At 47.2% G+C, this 21080-nt stretch overlaps 1 long non-coding RNA gene across 1 annotated transcript in view; it reads left to right on the plus strand.

Annotated features, from left to right (window-relative positions):
• Positions 1–389: 389 nt before the first annotated feature.
• The window catches only part of LOC102554942 (uncharacterized), a 37608-nt gene continuing 16917 nt past the window's right edge, over positions 390–21080 (plus strand). Inside the window, exon 1 of the long non-coding RNA XR_001837633.3 lies at positions 390–2292. This is a non-coding gene — a long non-coding RNA (uncharacterized LOC102554942). The remainder of the gene's footprint in view (positions 2293–21080) is intronic.

Raw genomic sequence — 21080 nt, forward strand, 5'->3', positions numbered from 1 at the left:
TCCCTGAGAATTCATGGCACTCCCTGGTTACCAGCCTTCGCGGGCACTGAGTTCCCTGCTGGCCATCGTGTCCCTGTGCAGCAGCCGCTGTGGATCCCTGTGATCTTCCTTCACTGTGACTGGATTTAGATCACCATGGGAACACACTTCTGAGCAGTCTGTGAGGTATTCCTAGCGGTCAGCTGAGGAGGGAAAACCCGCCCTGAGTGTGAACGGCACTGTTCCTGTTTGCCCAGGGTCCACATAAAAGGAGACCATGAGCTGAGCACCAGAATCATCTCTCTCTGCTTCCTGGCTGTGGACACACTGTGAGCAGCTGTCTCATGTTCCTGCTGCCAGGGTTTCTCACCATGATGGGCTGCACCCTCAGACTGTGAGTCACAATAAACCCTTCCTTAACCTGTTACCTGTCAGATGCTTGTTCAAGGCAAGGAGAAAAGCACCTAACTCGCACCTAACTCACATCTCTACTCCCTTAGCTCTTGCCTTCTACTCTTGGCAGCCTCTGGATGATCCCCATCACTACCGCAGCCTCCCCTTATCAAATGCACCCAGGTCAGGGTCTCTTGGGATACAATGTGCCTGTCTGTCACCTCTTTAAAAGTCCCAGAGTCACTTCCTGAGTATAGCGGTACATGCCTTTAATCTCAGCATTTGAGAGATAGGTAGGCAGATCTCTGTTAGTATGAGGCTAGCCTGGTCTACATAGGGAAGGGGGCATATTCAGTGTCCCCAGCAAGGGAGATAAAGAGATACACAAAGCCTAGTTGAGCTCTGGACTGAAGATGGCCTCTAGTCTAATAGATGATGTGGGAGGTAGGGAAGGATGGGGCAGGGAGCATTCTTAGGGAGAGGATGTGGTTCTCCTTGGGTGTCCCATTGTCCCTGCCCTGGGTGGGGGGTCCTTTTGATCTCTAGTACAGCCTGGCGAGGCCCCTCCCTTCTCTGCAGAGTAGCAGGCATCTGGGGTGCACCTGTGCCCGTGTTTGTGTGGATCCAAGCCTCCTGTCTTCCTGCTGTGCCTGTCTGGGTAGTGAGGGGTGTTTATATACAGAAGCCTTGGATTGTTTGGGTGTGCTCTGGTGGTGGAGTGTGCTGTAGGGGCCCAGTGCCTGCGACTACCATTGTCTGCTTCTGCCTGCCACTGGGCCTATGGGTCTGGGTGCCCAGCTGTCTGCAGGGCTGTGGAAGTGTGGGAGGGGAGGCACTCAAGCCCACCAGCCCCTGCCCTTCTCCTTACTCTGCCTGCCAGACTGAGTTCTCATCACCTAGCAACTGGGGACTCTAGTCAGTGGCAGCCTCTCAGACAAAAAAAAAAAAAAAAAGGTGGTTTCTTGAGGGGAGAGCTTGGAGCTTGGAGGGGGAGGGGAACATGGAGAGGTGGAGGAGGGGCATTGTGGAAATCCCATTTCAGCTCAGCAGACCCCTCATCTGTCTGCTGCTCAGTCTTCTGTGTAAACCCTTCCTCATTTGGGCTTCCCAGGTGGGCAGACGGTAGCTGAGGTCCCAAGTCCTCAGGCGTGCTTACTTCCCACAGAAGCTGCTCCCACCAACTGAGGAGCCCCTGTGGGCTTCCATGAACCTTATTTGGCTGGGGTGAAGACAAGATGGCAGCATGGGTGTGAACCACTGGGTGTCATCTGGTTGGCCTTAGAGTATAAGGCCTTAGACCCTCAGATCCAGGTCGGCTTTGGAGCACATTCAGAAGAGGGCAGACCCGCAGGGTGTGGAGGTTTTTGCTTTATTTCTCCCTCCAGGATTAGGACTGCCTTCCCTGGAAGCCAGCACCAAGCAGAAGAGGGTCAGTGCTCTCAGGAGCGGGAAAGGGACAATGCAAGGGCCTCCTCATGGTTCTTCATTCATTGCCCATTACTTTCCTCTGGAACTCAAGTCTCCTCTCCGATATTTTCCTGTTCCCATGGCGATCCAAACCAACAAACGGTCTAGCCTCGGGTCTATTCTGGCTGCCCCAGGAACGCCCCCTCCTGCCCGGTGCGCCTTGTGACTACCTTGCTTGGTTGGTGGTACTTATTCCTCTCTGAGCGATCCTACCGCTCAGTGGCTTCGTAGTTCTCCACCCCACCAGCAGAACAGCCCCGGGATCTAAGAATAACCAGACTCATTTAGCACTTACTGCGTGCCAAGCTCCGTGCTGAGTCCTTGGAGTGTTTCAGCTCACTCTGCACTGGAGCAAGCAGACAGCAAGGAGGAAGCAGCGACTCCATTTTACACTGGAGGCGGAAGGGCTGAGTGCCAGGCCCATGGCTGCAGAGGATGCCTGACCCCTCGTGTGTAAGAGTGGCCCTGAAAAATTTCTAGAAAGAATGGAAGGGCACTAGTCAGTACTAGTCAGAAGGGGTTTGGCTCCTTCCTGCCCACAGCCTTGCTGAAGCTTTCACGGTTTGTCGCCGGTGGGATACCCCGCCCCTGCCAGCAGGGCGGCAGCTGAGGTTTGACTTTAAGGCTGCCTGGGCTTACAGTTTCTCTTGCTCTCTGTGACTGGTCTCACCCTGGAGACAGCCTGCACTTGCGAACCCACAGAAAACAAGTGCTTGTTCTCCACCTTTTGTCAGCTCCGTGCTGATGTCTGTCAGGACAAAGAAATTTGAGTCAGCCCCAAGCTCAGGCCTGTGTGAAGCTAGGGGAGTCAGTGTGCCGCCGCCCCCGCCGCCGCCGCCGTCCAGTGTCTTGACAGTTTATCCTCACAGGCCTGACGTATAGTGAGACAGAGTCAAGTCTTTGTTCCAGTCAGCCTCCGACTGGTGGTGAAGCCCCCGTGGCAGGACCCTCGGGAGTCTGTTTACCACACCTAGAGAGATTGCTCCACGGTTGTTTTTTAATGCGAACTTTGGCTTTGTCAGAACGGAATCAATTGTCCCGGCTGGACCTTTTCCCAAGGGAACGAGTTCCTGATACTCTGAGTGAGCCCCACACCACAGGCCTCCCCGGGGAAGCCAAGCACCCAGTATCTGCCTCTGAGGTTCAGTGTTGGGATGGATGCTGGGGTTGGGGAGGGTAGTACAGAGGACCGCAGTGCTACAAGCGGCTTTCCTGGGGTTGGAGGCTGTGAGGAGGAAGAGGGGGCGGGGCGGCACATTTGATCCAGACTGACAGGGTAATGCCTCTAATCTGGCCAGGATGCCCACAGACCTAGCCATCAACTCAGGGTATCCCTTCCTAGTTTTTCAGCAAGTTTTTCCTGCAGAGCAGACAGCCACGGGGGAGCCTCGGTGTTGGTTGATATAGGATGGGGGTGGGGGATGGGAAATCTTTCCCTTGGTGCAGGCACCCAGGGAGGCTCCTGTAGGGCCTTCCTCTATTGGCACCTGTGCGCTTCCCGCTCCCAACTGCTTTCCGGGAGGCACTTTTTAAACACTTCCCGGGTACCTATACTTTAGTAGTGGGGTTGGCTTCTAGGATATCCTCCTAGAGCCAGTAATGAGGGCGAGAGACAGCATTCTGGGGGGAAGTGGCAGCCAGCAAAGTGGAACCAGGAGCCACCTGAGAACCCAGGGGTGGAGCTGTCGGTTGAGCTCACTCTGCCAGGGCCTGGGCAGAGCTTGGTGGGAAATGGTAACATGGAGCTTGAGGGTCCAGCAAGGGGACGAGTAGTATGAATCTAGCACTTAACCCATTTTCCCTTGTCCAGTCTGCAAACACAGCCTTTCTATCCTTAGGATGCTGAAGGCTGATACCTGTTGTGTATCTGCGTGGGGGCTGATTAGAAGAAACACGCCTGTAGCCAGTTTCCAGGGGACGAGAGCTTGCAGAGTGGAACTGCCCGCAAGAGGTTATTTAGGGAGGAGATTTGGGGTGTGGAGGTGAGCAGCAGAATGCCAGCGACTCCCCCACAACCCCCGAGTTCCTGCAGATCTGTCCATAATTCTAGGCCTGTGAGCCCCACACCAACCAGTTGTTGAATGGGGCAGGTTCCTTCTGATGCCTCCTCCTCCCTGAGAGGAATGTGAACCAGCAGGGTGGCTCTCCCCAAGTCCCCAGTGGCAGCCATCAACACTCCCATCCCCTTCAGCAGGATCAGCTGATCTGGGCCCCAAAGCAGGAGTCAGGGATGTATACAGTGTGCCCTACAGCACAGCATCCTTGAGGCAACATGCCCTGCTGATTCAAAATGGAGACTCTAATTTAGTTTTCTCTCTAAATCTCACTTGTTTTCTACCAATGCTTACTGTAGACAAGGGGTGTAGGGTGCTCTGGCAAGGGAACAGAAGGGTCCCTCAGCCCAGTATACTCGGGGACAACTTGAGGCACCGTCCTCATTGCCCCTGTACCCTTATCCACACAGAACTGCAGCAGTGTCTTATGGGCGCCCAGACTGGGAACAGTTACTCTTGGTTCCTTCTGCCCATAACCTTCCCCCTGCCTGTTCCAGGCTCTCTGATTTCTGGCTCAGATGTTCCCCTCTTATCCCTGGCTACACCTTGTCCTTTGCGATCTGTCCTACCAGTATCATGCTGCCCAGGGAGCATCTGAGATGATATCACGGGGCAGCATGTGGGTGAGGGCGGGCACTTGTCTTCCCTGCACACCCTGTCATCCTAGCACCTTGCCCAGTGCCTGGTTCAAGGGAGGCGTTGGGAGAATGTGAGGTCATGGATGAACTAAAAAAAGATATGAGAATATCCCTAACCTCAGGCAGGAAGCACTCAGAACTCAGTCAGGCCTGCCAAAGATAGTCTGAGTTGTGGCTATTTGAGGAGTGGTGACATCCTTCCTTCAGCCTCTCCAGGAAGGAGGAACAAAGCATACTAGGGGCAGCTCAGAGTGTTTGGGAGCAAGCGCAGGGAAGTCATGGTTGGCATCGTCTGAGGTCAACTTGCTTTGCCTGTCGAAGCCGTCTCCCCACAGGTGTCTACGTTCTCTCTCCTCTTCACAAGGACACCAGCCAGTGGCTTGGGACCACCCTCAAGAATCATTTTCACTTCGTGTTCTCCTTAAAGGCTATCTCTAAGTGAGGTGTGTGTGTGTGTGTGTGTGTGTGTGTGTGTGTGTGTGTGCGCACGTGCACGTAATTCGTTGTGTGGATTTTGGGGTACAATTCATCTGTAAAACGAGGGACAGGTTGTCTCCAAGAGAACTGACACTTCCCGCTCAGTGTTTTTGAGAATCATGGCAATTACAACTCAAAGGCATGCTTTTAAAGAACTGGTGTGTGTTTTGAATGTTACTCTAACAAGCCGGTTCTTTTAAACACACTTCACACGAATAACGCACCGTGACTGTGCCAATCACAAGATAATCCCGATTTTACTCACAAAGTGTTCATTTAGCGCCTTGAGGACTCTCGGATCTGGCCGAGGGACATGACTTTTAAGTTTTGGGACGAGTAGCTTCATCTCTCATCTTATCGTGCATCTCCATGTTCAGGATGGAATAGTCTAAGCCTCTGACTCCTCAGGCTGGGCGCTGCGGGTACGCGGCTGCAGAACCCCTTGTTTCCTCCCCATAGCCCTCAAAGCCTTGCATGGTGGGCGGGGAGCCAGGCCCTGCTTGGGTAGCATCACCATGGCAACCTCTCCCTGCTAGCTCCTTGTGGAGACCCGGGCATCTGTGGCCATGGAGACTGGTCCCCTCCACTGGCACATCTGCATAGCAACCAGAGAGGGTACGGATTGCAGCTGGGCCCCCGCTTCAGGAAGGCAGGTACTTCTCAGCGCTCTGTAGGCCATTATGGAGAGGAGAGGAGGGCCCCCTCCACAGGGAGATGGACAAAGAACTCTGACAAAAGACTTGAAGCCACGAGTGGCTAATAAACCCAGAACGTTCCTAGCACAACCATAAGGTACTTAAAGACAACGACTGTGTGATCCGCAGGAGAGGAAAACACAAGTTAAGCTGAAGGCAGGGGGTGTGGTGGGGTGGGGTGTTGGGGGTGTGAGGGGTTGGGAGATATGCTAGGCCATGTGCAGGGAAGGGGGTGTGGCCCTTGCTTCAGGTCCGAGGGCAGGTTTTAGTACGTTTTTGCTAGGTCAATTTGGCAATATGTATCAAAAAGCCTTTATATGCCTGTGTCTTTTGAACCCTCAATTCCAGACCTAGTAATTTATTCCAAGGTGGTAATTAAGCAAGTAAAGATTTAGCTGTGCGTATGTTCCCTGCAGGGACAATTATAATAGCAAAAGTTTAAAACAACCGCGAGGCGGGGGGCTTAAATCATCTTTCTTTGTGTTCATACAAAGGAAGTCTATGTAGTATTAGAATGCCATAGAAGACCCTTGAGTGGTATTTTCAACACTGTAAGAGCAACAGGTTCTGATAGATGGTTAGGGTACAGCGGTTCAGAGGGGACCCTCCCTACACTTCCAGACTTTAACATTCTCTGCACCCAAAGGTGATAAAAAGGCTCAGAACACTACCCACCATTCCCAGAGGGAACCTGAAGTTTCCATGGGGACAGTACAGGCCACACAGGGTGCTGGGATCCAGGCTGGGTTCTGACATGCCATCAACTGTGTGAGAACCCTGTGAGTTGGGGACGACCTTTTTCAGAGAGTTTGTGGTTTGCTCGAGTCACTGTTACGCTGGTCAGCACACCCCAGGCGGTGTCCTCAGGCTGGGATTGTGGCCGTAATGGTGGTGTGTGATAGGTGTTTTCTCTCCCTCAGTGACACAGATCTAGGTCAGACTAGACCAGATTAGAAGTAGGTAAAGGCAGGTTTATCAGGAGGCAGCTCTCGGGTGGGCTCACCAACCTCACAGGTGGAGCTCAGTGAAATCACCAGTCCAGGCTGAAGCGAGGGAATTTTATAGAGCTTAGGGGAGGAGTGATGACGTGTCAGCCAGGAGCTGGGATTGTGTCCATATATGGTTAAAAACTGAGCCCCTGGGCGGGCACCAGGAGTGGTGACATGTTAGCCTGGACAGAGTTTTCTCCAAGCAGACCCGGGAATTTTCTGAGTGGGTGGGGTTGGTGGAAGGAGGGCAGACAGGGTTTCCCAGCTTGTGCCGGGGAGGAGCAGGGGTTCCGGCCTAACAGTATGAGGGACCAGAGCGATCAGAGCAGCATCTGGACCCGCAAAAACTTCAGGTCCAACTCCACCCCACCCCTCAGCCTTTCTCTCTTCTGCTGCAAACGGATGAGGATGCAGAGGAGAAAGGGGACAGAGCCCTTGAGATTGAGAATGTGCCTCAGTTTTGGCAAACTCTCCACTGATTGGTCCTTATTTTTCCCTTATTTGTATGTACCCGGCCAATCAGCGCTCAACCTGGGTCTATATAAACCCTGTGCACAGTATCCTTGTCAGACTTTCCGGATTACCTACTTCCTAAGAGGTGTCTCCTGCCTCCAGTGGGCCAGCCTCTGAGGCTGGCTGCTTCTGCTTCTACTCTTGTTGGCCTCAGGCTTTTTCTAAACTCAGAGCTGTAACTCAGTTGTCTCTCTTGCTCAGCGTCCTCCCACTGAGGGCCTGTTTCTCTGTTGGGTCTTCACCTCCCTGTGGTCATCAACAGTCTTCACCTATTCAACCCTTGCCTTCTTGTCTGCCTTCTTCATGTGTCAGGGAGGGGCAAGGCAAGAATCTGACCAGAGAATCAGCTGTCAGTGGTACAGGATGCAGTGATCCAGCTGAGTCCAGAGAATGGGCTTTTAAGGATTGAAATCATTTTCAAGGCCACATAAAGTCCCAATCTGGGAACACTATTTGCAAGAAAAATTTGACTTCAACATGAGGTGTTTGTAAAATGAATGAATGAATATTGTTTAAGCTGGGATGAGAGCCCATAAAATTTCTGTTTCACTTTTGTAACTGTATAGCTCACCAGTGTGAAGCACAAAGAGCCTGTAGGCACCCCATCCTCCTGAACTGAAGCTCTGTCCCTGTTAAAGCAATAGTTCTCCATTTTCTCCCATGCCCCGGAACCCACCATGCTACTTCCTAGGAACCAGAGGCTCTAGGGAGCATATACTCATCACACGAGTTCTTGATCTCTTGTGACTGGTTTTAAAATTATTTATTTCTGTGTGTGTGTGTGTGTGTGTGTGTGCGTGTGCATGTATGTGTGTATGTATGTGTGCATATATGTGTGTATGTACGTGTGTAAGTGTGTGTATGTATCTGTGTGAGTATGTGTGTGTCTTAGGGTTTTACTGCTGTGAGCAGACACAGTGACCAAGCAACTCTTTTTTTTTAAATTTTTATTTATTTATTTATTTATTTTAACTTGAGTATTTCTTATTTACATTTCGAGTGCTATTCCCTTTCCCGGTTTCTGGGCCAACATCCCCCTAATCCCTCCCCCTCCCCTTCTTTATGGGTGTTCCCCTCTCCATCCTCCCCCCATTGCTGCCCTCCCCCCAACAATCACGTTCAGTCTTAGCAGGACCCAGGGCTTCCCCTTTCACTGATGATCTTACTAGGATATTCAATGCTACCTATGAGGTCAGAGTCCAGGGTCAGTCCATGTATAGTCTTTAGGTAGTGGCTTAGTCCCTGAAAGCTCTGGTTGTTTGGCATATTTCTTATGGTAAACGGTCCAAAACAGATAACATGTTAGAGTGGAAGGACCAAGCAACTCTTATAAAAGACAATGTTTAATTGGGGCTGCCTTACAGGTTCAGAGGTTCAGCCCAGTATCATCAAGGTGGGAGCATGACAGTGTCCAGGTAGGCATGGTGCAGGGAGAGCTGAGAATTCTTCATCTGAAGGCTGCTCTGAGGGGACTTGCTTCCGGGCAGCTAGGAGCCCACATCCACAGTGACACGCCTACTCCAACAAGGTCACATCTTCTTATAGTGCCACACTTTGGGCTGAGAGCATGTACAAACCATCACAGTGTATATGTGTGTGTATGTGAATGTGTATGTATATGTATGAGTGTGTGTGTGTGTGTGTGTGTGTGTGTGTGTGTGTGTGTGTGATGTGTAGGCCAGAGGTTACTGTCAGATGTCTTCTTCTATCACCTTCCACCTTATTTTTGAGACAAGGCCTCCTGTTGAACCTGGAGCCTACCAATGTATCTAGACTAGCTGTCAGCCAGCCCCTGGGATCCTATGTCTGCATTCCCAGTGCTGTCATTATAGGCATTCAGCACTGTGCCCAGGTTTTTACACACACACACACACACACACACACACACACACACACACACACACACACACATTTAATGTGGGTGCTAGGGATTGAACTCACTCCACTTGTACTGAAAAATAAGCATGGCAGCAAACATTTCACTAAGACTCAGAAAATACAGTAGAAAGCAATTGAGGAAGACAGTCAACATTAGCCTCTGGACTCGACATATGCGTGAGCACGCACACACATGTGCATACACAGACATGTGAATACACACGTGTAACCTAGGTTGATACATTCATTGGTTTTATTCTCTCCACTTTGTTTTGTCCTGCTTTGAAAATACTCCACAGTGAACATGTGCCACCGTTGAAATAGGAAGAAAAAAACCCAACAAATGCCATTTAAAAAGTGTCAGTGTCTGGAATCGCAGGCCTGCGTGGCCAGTGAGAGGGAATTCACTCACTCTGTGACATAAATTCTTAGGTTCCAAAGGGGTTCACAGCTCTGTGAATAAAACAAGCACTCGATAAATATTTGCTGAATCAATTAATAAATGAATTTGCTCTAGGGTTTCTTTGTGTGACAGGCTCCCTGGTGCATTGGGAATGAAATCAATTTACAAAACTGCAATTTGCACCCGGTGCTGATCCACTGCGTGAAGCAGAGGCCAGACAGGCCTCAGAGATAGGCTTAGTGCCCGCTCTTTTGTTCACCACCCTGGCCCTTTGCCCTAAGTCTCATGCCCAGACTTAGGTCCGTTTTAATGAACGAGGACGATTTGCCTGTTGGCCCAGCATTTTAGCGTTCACGCTGCACTTTTAGAAAGTAGGGCCAGGAGTAACACCCTGGCTAACAATTAGGAGGACATGGCCAGGTGTGGTAGTACTATCATCTTGGGCCCTGAAGGTGGGAATCGAGGAAAACCAGGAGTTCCAGGTCAGCTTCAGCTGCATGGTGAGGCCAGGCTGGGCTACAGAAGACGGAATCTCAAGGGAAAAAAGAATTCAAGTGACTATGAAGATGTTGAAGCTTTATAAATAGCCTTACATCAATGTGATGATCAGCTGTAAAACAGGAAAGGCTGGGCTGGTAAGATGGCTTAGTGGGGAAAGGCACTTCACCTGCTGCCAAGCCTGGTGCCTGAGTTTGACTCCTGGAACCTATGTGGTGGGAGGAAAGGATGCAGTTCTCTTCTGCTTTCCGCGCCTTTCCACACACACGCTGTAGCAGCCCCTCACACATATAAAAGTTAATTAAAAATAATCTTGGGGTTGGGGATTTAGCTCAGTGGTAGAGCGCTTGCCTAGGAAGCGCAAGGCCCTGGGTTCGGTCCCCAGCTCCAAAAAAAGAACCAAAAAAAAAATAATCTTAAAGAAGAAAGGTGTGTTCTGGCTTACAGTTTTGGGGGCCTCTGTGCGCAGCTGGCAAAATATGGTGGTGGGAGCATGGGGTGGACAGAGCTGCTCGTGTCATCCTTTCTGGGAAGCAAAGAGAAAGAGGAGGGGGCTAGAGAGATGGCTCAGAGGTTAAGAGCACTTGTTGCTCTTGCAGAGGACCTGGATTCAGTGCCCAGCACCCACATGGTAGCTCACAACCATCAGTAACTGTCTAGTTCCAGGGGTTTGATGATGTCTTCTGAACCTCTCAGGCACTAGGCTTGCATGTGGGGCACGGACACAGGCAGGCAAACCACTCTTACACATTAAGAAGAGGGAGAGAGAAAGAGGAAGGACCAGGGTCCCACTGTCCCCTTCAAACACACACTCCCATCTTCTTAATAGTGTCACAGGCTGGTGACCAACCTTTTGGCACTGGACCTTCAGCAGACAGTTCTTCCAACAGGAACAGAATCCAAAGAAACAAGTGGTTTGTTTCCAGGATAACTGCACACACACACACACACACACACACACACACACACACACACACACACTGAAGCAACCACTTCTGAGGCATGCACCCTAGGGCTACCAACTAGGTCATGACCCTAAGCCCTGACAGAGCCCCGTAGCTCCCTTTGAGTTCTAACTCTCCTCTTCTGGCAACTCTGGTGGTCAGAGCCTTCCTGTGTTTATCACTGTACTAAGTGATAAACATCACTGTCTAATTTTGCTGTAAAGTATACATATATGGACACTGTGCTGCCTACCCGTAATCCCACAGCTTAGGGAGGTGGAGGCAGGAGGGATTAAGAGCTCAAGGTCATCCTTGGCCACGCAGCACATTTAAGGCCAGCGTGGACAACATAAAACTCTGTCTCAAAAACAAACAAACAAAAGGGAAAAAACTAAGCGGGCATTCACTCTGTCTCCTCTTTTCGTCACGAGTAGCATTCCGTTAGCAAGGCCGACCGTACCTGTGTGTGACTGCAGTTTGCTTGGGTTCTTTGCTGCAGGATTTACTCAGATAAATATTGCATTTCTGCTTTCCTGTTATTGGACCCACAGCGTGTGTTGACCTCAGGATTCTTGTGGCCCTTCTCATTCCTGTCCTGGATTTAGGGCTCATGAGGCTCTGCGTTCCTGTGCATGTGAGGAACAGGACTGAATTGTCAATGCGGGACTTAACTTTCTTCGACGATGAACCACAGATCCTAGCAAGCAACCATCCCAGTTCCTCCATGTTGGCGCTGACACTATTATCCCATAGTTTGATTTTTAGCCCGGTCTCATGGCTATGTAAAGCTACTTCACTGTGGTTTTTCCTTGAATGCCCACAGTTACTGAAGGGTCCTCAGAGCCTCCCCTGCACTTGTTAGCCATTTGGGTAATATCTGTGGAGTTCCTGCTCAAGTCTTGCTACTTCTGGCTTTTTTCTAGTGGAGTTCTGTGTATTCTCTGGCCACAAGCCTTTGATCTACCATATACATGCATGACATCTACAATGTCAGCATCCGTTATATACAATCCAATGCTATTAGCAACAGCATCTGCTGTACATGCTGCTGCTCTCTTTCCCCATGCTGTGCTCTGCCTACTGCTGCCTTCTGATATATAGACTTCCGCACTTTCAATTTAGTTTAACTTTTCGAAAAGGGAAAAAAATTTAAATTTTATTTTAAAATTTCAATATATATTCCACACAATGGATTGTCTGCAGGAGGTGTGAGCTCAATATATATTTTAATGATTCCTTATTTTCGTTTGTCTCTGTGTGGTGTAGTGGTACAGGTATTACCAGTCTGACTGGTCTGGCTGTCTAGTGAGCCTGCTCACTGACCTCAGACTTATTCATGGTTGCCACCTTTGCTTGACTTATAATGAGAGGCTCTGGCCTGCATATTATGGCAAGAAAAAGAAAGGAAAGATGTAAGGAATGGAAAACCACGAAAACTGGGATTATCTGTGGGTTGCATTATAATGGTTGATCAAGTCAGAGGAACTGTGAGATAGACATCCAAATGTCCCGGGTCAATAGGCAAAATGCCTTCGACTATCTGAACAGTAAGGCAAATACACGGCAAAAATGTTTGGAAGAGTCTACTGGCTTAAATAAATGTCAAAAAAAAAAATCTAAAACAGACCTGGGTGTGGCAGCACACACCTTTGATCCTACCGTGTGAGAGGTAGAAGCAAGTGGATCACTCTGAGGTCAAGAGCAGCCTGGTCTACATGGCAAGTTCCAGGCCAGCCAGAGTTACATTGAGTCTAGAACCAGGCTAATCCCAGGCTTTATCAGAGGCCCTGGTGAAAGTACAAAAGGGAGTCAATTCTGTGTCCTTACTCCAGGGCAGACTTAGCAAGGTCAGGTCTGGGACTGGGGCCAGAGCCTAGAAGGAGTTTTGGTTCCAAGAACATGGCTTTCCCCACTGAAGAAACTGGAATTGTCAGTCCCAAGGCCGCTGGCGCTGGCTCTCACTTGAGCTATCCTGTGCTCCCCTTGTGCAACATTGCTCGATTTGTTTCCTGCTGACCTCTTCCCATTGTAGATTGTTTCCTGGTGACTTTGGCCCACCTCTCCCTTAACAACTGTATATAAAGATGCTGTGTTTCTTAATAAACTTGCTTGGCATAAGTCATCAACTTGTCCTGGTCCCAACTTTCCCATCTTCTCTATTTTCCCACCCCTATTCCTCGCCTTTAGCACTCTGTCATTGAAGAACTACCTGCTGGTCCAGGTCAGCATAGTAAGACCCTCTCAAAAAATATAAACAAACAAACCCAAAGCAACCCAATCTTCTTTTCTTTTTTTTTTTTTTCCTTTTTTTTCGGAGCTGGGGACTGAACCCAGGGCCTTGCGCTTGCTAGGCAAGTGCTCTACCACTGAGCTAAATCCCCAACCCCCAAACAACCCAATCTTATTCCTTACACAAAAACAGTCAGTCCCAACCTAATTGTGAAAGGCAAACCAATACATCCTCATGCTAAGGAACATGTAATCTCAAGGCCGAGGAGAGTAAGATGCAGGAAAATCTAATGGGTCTGGGACTGTAATTCATTTGCTGGGCACCTATCCAGCACGATGAAAGCCTGGGTTTAGGCTGTGGCATTGCATAAACTGGGTGTGATGTCCACACCTGTAATCTTAGCACTAGGGATGTGGAGGCAGGCAGATTGAAGGTTCAAGCTGGTCTTAAGCTATATATCAAATTGAGGTCAGCCTGGAATATATAAGATCCTGTTTGGGAGTTGAGGGATGAGACTAATGCTTAAGAAAAAAAAACACTAAAAATTTGCAAAATATGTATAAGAAGGTCTGGGGATGTCTCACGGTTGGTACGATGCTTACAATGTGTGCCCTAGGATTGAAGTTCAGATCCCTAGCGTCCATGAAAAAGCCAAGTGAGGTGGGACACATCTATAATCTGAGGAGGTGGCCAGACAGGGAGATCCATGGGACTTGCTAGCCAGCTGGTATAGATGGATGGACAAGCTGGCAGTCTGTGGAGAGCCTCTGCCTAAAAAGAAATGGTGGGAAGTGATTGTGAAAGACACTTCAGATTCACCTTCGGCCTCCATACACCTGGCCACCTACGTCTTCCCTCCATGAATATGAACACACATGTCCTCCCCGCACACACCAAAAGCATACCCTAAAGGTGTGTTAAACTGGTCATTTTGCATCTGGGGAGGGACAATGCTTTCAACCCTTATTCTGTTAGTACAATGCCTTCCAGTTGTGGAGACAACTTTTATTTTTTTGGAGTAAGTCCAAATCAGCATGATCAGATTATATTCATTTGGATTAAGTTTATTGGATTCAATTGGGTAATGTTTAATTCTGGATTTTTCCATTTATTTTTTTTTCCGACTGATATTTCCTTTCTCATAACATCTCTATTGGATTTTGGTATCGTGGATAGTCTGGCCTCATAAAGCAGTTTGTGAAGCATCCCCCTTCTTTCTCTTCTCTAAGTCAAATTTCTAATTTGCTGGTGAAGCCACCCGAATCTCGAGCTTCCTTTGTGAAAAGATGTTAAATTATGATTTAAGTTTCTGTAATAGTTTCTTTGAAAGTTATGAAACCCTTAATAGTCTATATTTCTTCTTGTGCCAGATATGGTAAGTTGTCCTTTCCTTTCATAGAAATTTTCAGATGTGTAGGCATAAAAATTTATTCAGAGTGTCCCAAGATTTTACTGTAGTCAGAGTCTGTAACACTGTTCTCTTTGGTGTTCTGAGACAAAGCCCTGAGTAGCTCAGGCTGGCTTTGATCTCATGATCTTCCTGACTCCACCTCCCAAGTGTGAGATAGAGGACATGTGATGTGTCAGGACACTTGCTTCCTCTCTCTCTAAGAAAGATTTATTTTTGAGTGTGTGTGTGTGTGTGTGTGTGTGTGTGTGTATGTGTGTGTGTGTGTGTGTGTGTGTGTGTGTGATGGTGTGTGATGGTGTGTGATAGTGACTTGGAGAACAGAAGAGGGCACCGGATTCCCCGTAACTGTAGTTACAGATGTGTATGAGCCATCGTATATGGGTGCTGCGACCCAAACTCAGGTCCTCTGCAAGAGCGGCTAGCACCCTTAATCACGGCGCCCTCTTGTCAGCCTCTGCCTCCCTCTCTGCGTCTCTGTTTATTTTCTCAAACTTTTCAAAGACCACAGCACACCTTTTGGCTGCAGGAAGCCCCTTCTCTCTCACGTGTCTTTTCCTGCCTTTTCACTCCCGGCTCTCATTCGCACTATTTTCTTCCTTTATTTCCCTTGCGTGTTAACGTTGAGACTAAGGTTTGAATCTTTCCACTTTCTTCTTTCCTGCACTGTTTGGTCATCCCAAGTCTTGTGATTCCATCAGCAGACCCTCAGTCCTACAAGAAAGCTGGCTGGGACCCTGCTGGAGAGCATGTAAGTGTGTGGGTCCCTTGGAGGAAATTCATATCCTAAGGGTGATGTGCTACAATCCACAGGAGAGGGGATGGCCTCTCCCTTACTTAGGTCTTTTGCATTTTCTTCAAATATTATTTGGTAGCTTCGAGCTTTTTAAATTCTTCTGCTAAGTTTATTTCTTAGAAATTTATTCCTTTTGAATCTGTTACGATCACAATTATCTCCCTTTTCCTCTTTGTTTTCTTTTTCTTTTTGAGATTGGGCTTGCTTTGCAGCCCAGACTGGTCTTGAAATTGTAGCAATCCTACTGCCTCAGCCTCTTGAATCCTGGGTAATAGGTCCATGTCACCACACCTGGCTTTCAGAATTATTAATTTTTTAAAAAAGATTTATTTATTTTATGTATGTGTGTACACTGTAGCTGTTTTCAGACACCAGAAGAGGGCATTGGATCCCATTACGGATGGTTGTGAGCCACCATGTGGTTGCTGGGATTTGAACTCAGGACCTCTGGAAGAGCAGCCAGTGCTCTTAACCGCTGAGTCATCTCTCCAGCCCCAGAATTATTAATTTAATTTTCGAATTGTTCACTGGAAATCTATAATGATGCAATTGAGCTTTGTATATTGATCTTGTATCCTGCAACCTTGTTAAGTTCATATATAGGTTATCATGATTTTGTTTTTAATACTGAGTGGAATCCTCAGGGATTTCTAGGGTAAGACCATGTTCTCTGCAGTAGCAATTAGCTTCACCTATTCCTTTCCAATCTAGATGTCTCTTTCCCAGTTTTGTGTCACATTGTGCAAGCACTGGGTATGAGAATGGACATCCTCGTCTCCCTAGTCTCAGAGGAGGAACACATAAGCCTTTTACCAATGGGTGTAGTGTTAGCTCAGTACTTGTTATTTTTCTGACATGTTAATTTAATTGATTTTCATATATTGAACCAACCTTGCATTCTTGGAACAAATTTACCTTTGCCACAGTATATATTGCTTAATTTTTGATTGAGACAGAGTCTCATGTAACCAAGACTGCTTGGGCTCTTAAATCTCCTGCTTCTGATTTCTGAGTTCTGGGATGGCAACTGTGTGCTTCTACACCTGGCTTGTAATCCTCTTTCCTGTGCTATTATCAGCATCTCACACAGGAGATGCTGGCCCAAAGACTGAGCAAGAGGTGCCCGTTTCTTTCCTGTCCTCTTGAAGTCTTTTTCTCTTTAACTACAAGCAGTGGTGAAGCTTTTTGAACTTAGCATTTGCCTTATAGGTTGTTTTGACAATTGATTAACCTGTTCAGTGTGTTTATTTATTTATAGATTACTTATTTTCTTCTGTGAAATAGTAATTTATCTACTTTTTGCCATATAATAGTGGCATTTTTATTTCTCTCAGGGTATTAGTAATGTCAATTACTTAATTAATTAATAATGCCTTTTATTTCTGATTCCAGTAGTTTAAGTTCTCTGTTTTGCTCTCTACAATTTAGGTAAAAGTTTGTTAATTTTGTTGCTCTTTTCTAAGAACTAGCTTTGAGCTTCATTGATTTTCTTTTTCCTTTATGGGTTTTGTATTCTTTGCTTCATTAATTTTAATTTCTACTCTAGCCTTTACTGTTCTCTTTCTTCTGAGGGCTTCAGGTTTAGTTTGCTTTTCTCTTTCCAGTATCATAGGAGGAAAGTCAGATTACTTTGAGAGCTGGATATACTCATCCTCGTAATCCTAGCAGTTACAGGCAGGAGGCTCTCTATAAGTACCAGGTCAGCCGGGGCGGTATTGTGAGGCTTTGTCTAAAAAAAACAACAACTTTATTTGTGATCTCTCCTTCTTCACACAGGCCTGGCAGCCACTCAGCTCCCTTACACTACTATTCTGGCTGCATCCTGCATGTCTTGGTTCTATGTGTTCATTTTTAGTCATATGAAAGGTTTTTGTTTTTTTGTTTTTTTTTGTTTTATTGTTTTTTTTGTAGCTACTATTTGCTTTTACCATATAAATGTATTTCTAGGGATTGAATCCAAGACCCAGAAAATGCCACCAGGCTATATCCTTAGCCTTGTTTTTGCATTTTACTTTGAGATAGAGTCTTACTTATTTTCCCAGGCTGTCCTTGAACTCACTCTGTAGCCAGGTAGACTTGCACTTGTGTTCCTCCTGCCTCAGCCTTCTACACAGCTAAATTTAAAGGCTTGCACCTGAAGGTCTAGCTTACTATACACATCTTACTGATCAGATCATCTTCAGACCTGGACTAGCTTAACTATAGTATCATAGAGTGTATTATTCCCATATGACTCCCTCTCTGCTTCCATTTTTCTTAAGATACTTTGTTTTCCATATTACATGTGTTAATGTGACAAAGCCAGGAAAAATTGTCATAATTACTACTATAATGTCACTGATGACCATGCAGTTCAGTGCTTCTTTGGGTTTTTATCTCAATAGATATATTTCACAGGTTACATTTCTCTTTAAATTTTATTATATTTATTTATTGTGTATATTTGTACATACCACACATTTGGAGATCAGAAGACAACTTGTAGAAGTCAGATCCCTCATTCCATTATATGGGAATTAAACTCAGTCAATTCTGTTAATTCTATAAGTTTCAGGAACTTCCTTAGCCTTGTAAGTTTTATTTCCTGTTTTGTGAGTCTCCTTTCTGTTCTCCAGGAAAATATGCTTGATGTGGAGGAAACTACTCCTCAATGGGCATGGTACACATCTGTAATCTCAGTACTCTGAAAAAGGAGGATCACAAGTTTGAGACTAGGTTGGACTATATAATGAGACCCAGTCCAAACATTTTCTTATATTTCCTTATTGTTATTCTCTGTTCAATACACTGTTCTTATCACACCTTTTTTGTACTTCCTTATGTTCACATTCCCTTAGTTCCATGGGCATAGAAATTATTACTTTAACGTCTTTTTCTGTTAATTCCAGCTTTTGCTGACTCTCACAGTTTGCATTGCTTGATTTTAAAAGCCTTGTGCATTATGCTTGTTTACAAATCTTTTAATTTTTTACTGGAAACTTCAAATTGTGGATACTATATTGTGGGAACTCTGAGCTTTGGTTCCCATATTCCCAAGGGGCTTGTTGCAATTCGATTTTTTTTTTTTTTTTTAGTTTTTGGACTGTTGGAAGAGTTTAACTTCTTTTTTTTTTTCTTTTTTTTTTGGAGCTGGGGACCGAACCCAGGGCCTTGTGCTTGCTAGGCAAGTGCTCTACCGCTGAGCTAAATCCCCAACCCCGTAAGAGTTTAACTTCTACTTCCTAGCTGCCTTCATCTAGAACTTGGCCCTAGCAATGGGGGAACAGGATGGGAAATTTCTGAAGGTCTGCTCCCCTGAGGAGTAAGGCTTGCCCCATGGGCTGGGCTGACAGGGGGCCCTGTGCCCTGGGATGCAGCCATCTGGACCAGGCTGCATCAATGGTTGGGACAGAGGTAGAAGGGAGCCACTGTGTACTGCACTCCTACACATCCCCTAAGTTTTCATGAACAGATGTTGCTCTGTTTGATGTTTTCTCTTAGGATCGTTTCCAGTGGCTTTATTATTTTTAAAATAAGTATTTATGCCATAACAACTTAATCGCCTCAGACACCACACAGCCTGTCATGCCTTGGGATCAGGCTGGACATGGCTGCTTTCCTTTCTTGTTTGTATTGATTTTCACAGAGTAATCACAGCAATCTCCAACACCCCAGCTTTGCAAAGATCCAATGCCATCGAAATGAACATTGCCGTTTAAAGCTGAAGTATCAACTCCTTCGAGCTAATTGTGTTATTTCCTTTCAAAACATAAAATGCCTGCCTCCCCACTAGACACTTGCTTTCATGGGCTGAGAACTGGGGGCTGGCTCTTTTGCAAGGCACGCACATGGATTTTGTTGTTAGAGTTTGTTTCCAAGACAGGGTTTAACTCTGTAGCTTAGGCTATCCTGGAACTCATTATTTAGCCCGGGCTGGCCTAGAACTCATGGCAATCCTCCTGTCTCAGCTTCTGAGCGCTGGAGCTACAGGTATAGATCACTAAGTCTGGTTCTTTCTGCCATTTCTAATGGAACTGCAAACACCACCAGGGAGAAGCAACCCACACCAGTGTCTTTACTCTTTGCATTATTCCCAGCACCCTGGGAGCCATACCTTAGTGAGCTTCCACTCTCTAGAGGGCTCCTTTATACCTCTAAGAATATTCAAACAACCTTTGCTTATGCTTTTCCGTTTGAGCTCAGCAAAAGAGCTGGTTTGATCTTGTCTAGCACCGAGTGTCGGAGACGTCTTCTTAACCTGTAGAAATGCATGCCTTCTATAGTGGGTAGTGTGGAAAGTGCAACAGCTCTTCCGTCTATGGGGCACACCCTCCTGTGAGAACCAAGGATTCTTTTGTCTGGACAGGGACAGTTTTGGGTATCCCAAAGTGAGACAAACATTGCGGTGGCAGCGGTGGCAACGCCCTTTGACTCCTTGGTGGGACTTGGACTTTGCAGTTGTTTAGCCTCGGCAGTGTGAGCAGAAAAGATGTGGGAGAGCATCTCCCTTGGTGTCACTTCCAGAGGAAGAGAATAGCACTAGACAAGAGATGCCTTGCAGTGGGAATGGCAGCTCTAGGCCCCCTGATGAGTCATGTCCAGGCGATAAAATGACCTTTGTGACCTGCCCAAACTTTTAATAAACTTCATTCCACCCTGTAACACCGTAACCCTGTGCATTAGTTAGCTTTCTGCTGCTGTGGAAAGAATACCTTGAGAGAGTCAACTTAGCAGGAGGAACAGCTCATTTGACTCACACTTTTGGAGGTGTCTGAGGCCCTGACATCATGGTGGGAGCACCATGGTGATGGAGCAGAACTGGTCATCTCATGGTGGCCAAGAAGCTAAGAGACACAGGAAATGACTGGGCTCCCAATATGGCCTTCAAGGACACACTTCCGATGACCTGATTCTCCCCATTCACCTCCTGGAGGTTCCACTAACTCTACAGAAGTTGAAGACTTCAGCCTGTGGGTCTGGGGGCGCGCTCATGAGTCAAACTATAACACCTTGTCTCAGTGGCATTTGGGGGACTGCAGAAGGTTACTCCCTCAGGTGAGGAAGGTGCAGTTACACACCCACATGGCCTGAGGTGGAGACATGGGTGGCCACCTCCAAGCAAGAATGCCAGCACTAGCCCTGGAGGTCTCTGGGGACTTGGAGACATCTACTGGGGTTTCCAGCCATATACATTTCAATGCTTGGACATTCTGCTTTAGCTGTTTGTTCTGGTAGACACTGGTCCTGGGTCTTTGAGGAACTCCCTGGGGTCTCCCTGGCAGCTGGTTGAGAAGTCTTAGTTCTGTCCGTTCTGCCAGCTGTGTCAGCCCTCTCCTCATTCACCCCCATGGAAGAGCTGAGCCCCACGCAAACCTACCTTGTGAGATGTCATCAAACCCCAGGTCTTTATTGCCAGTAACGCAGACACGACGACTTAATGACAATAGACAGGTGATTAATGAGGATACAAGCAAAGAAACAAGTCACAGTGACATTTCTTTGTCATTTCTGTTAGCAGGTCAGATCTAGTTTCAGCCTGTACTTTCCCAAGATGGCCTTAATCATACCCTTTTCCTATGGGACCCTCTGGGGCATGACCACAACGCTCTTGCCTCACAGAGGTTGGTTCAACTTCCTGATACTGTTTGAGTCAGAGATGTCCTTCAGGCTTGTGTTTGGACATTTGGTCTCCAGCGGGTGGTCCTCCTTCTGCAGGCTGTAAAACCTTTGCAAGATGGG

The sequence above is a fragment of the Rattus norvegicus genome, chromosome 4 (assembly GCF_036323735.1).
Source record: "Rattus norvegicus strain BN/NHsdMcwi chromosome 4, GRCr8, whole genome shotgun sequence".
In the NCBI taxonomy this organism is placed as follows: Eukaryota; Metazoa; Chordata; class Mammalia; order Rodentia; family Muridae; genus Rattus; species Rattus norvegicus.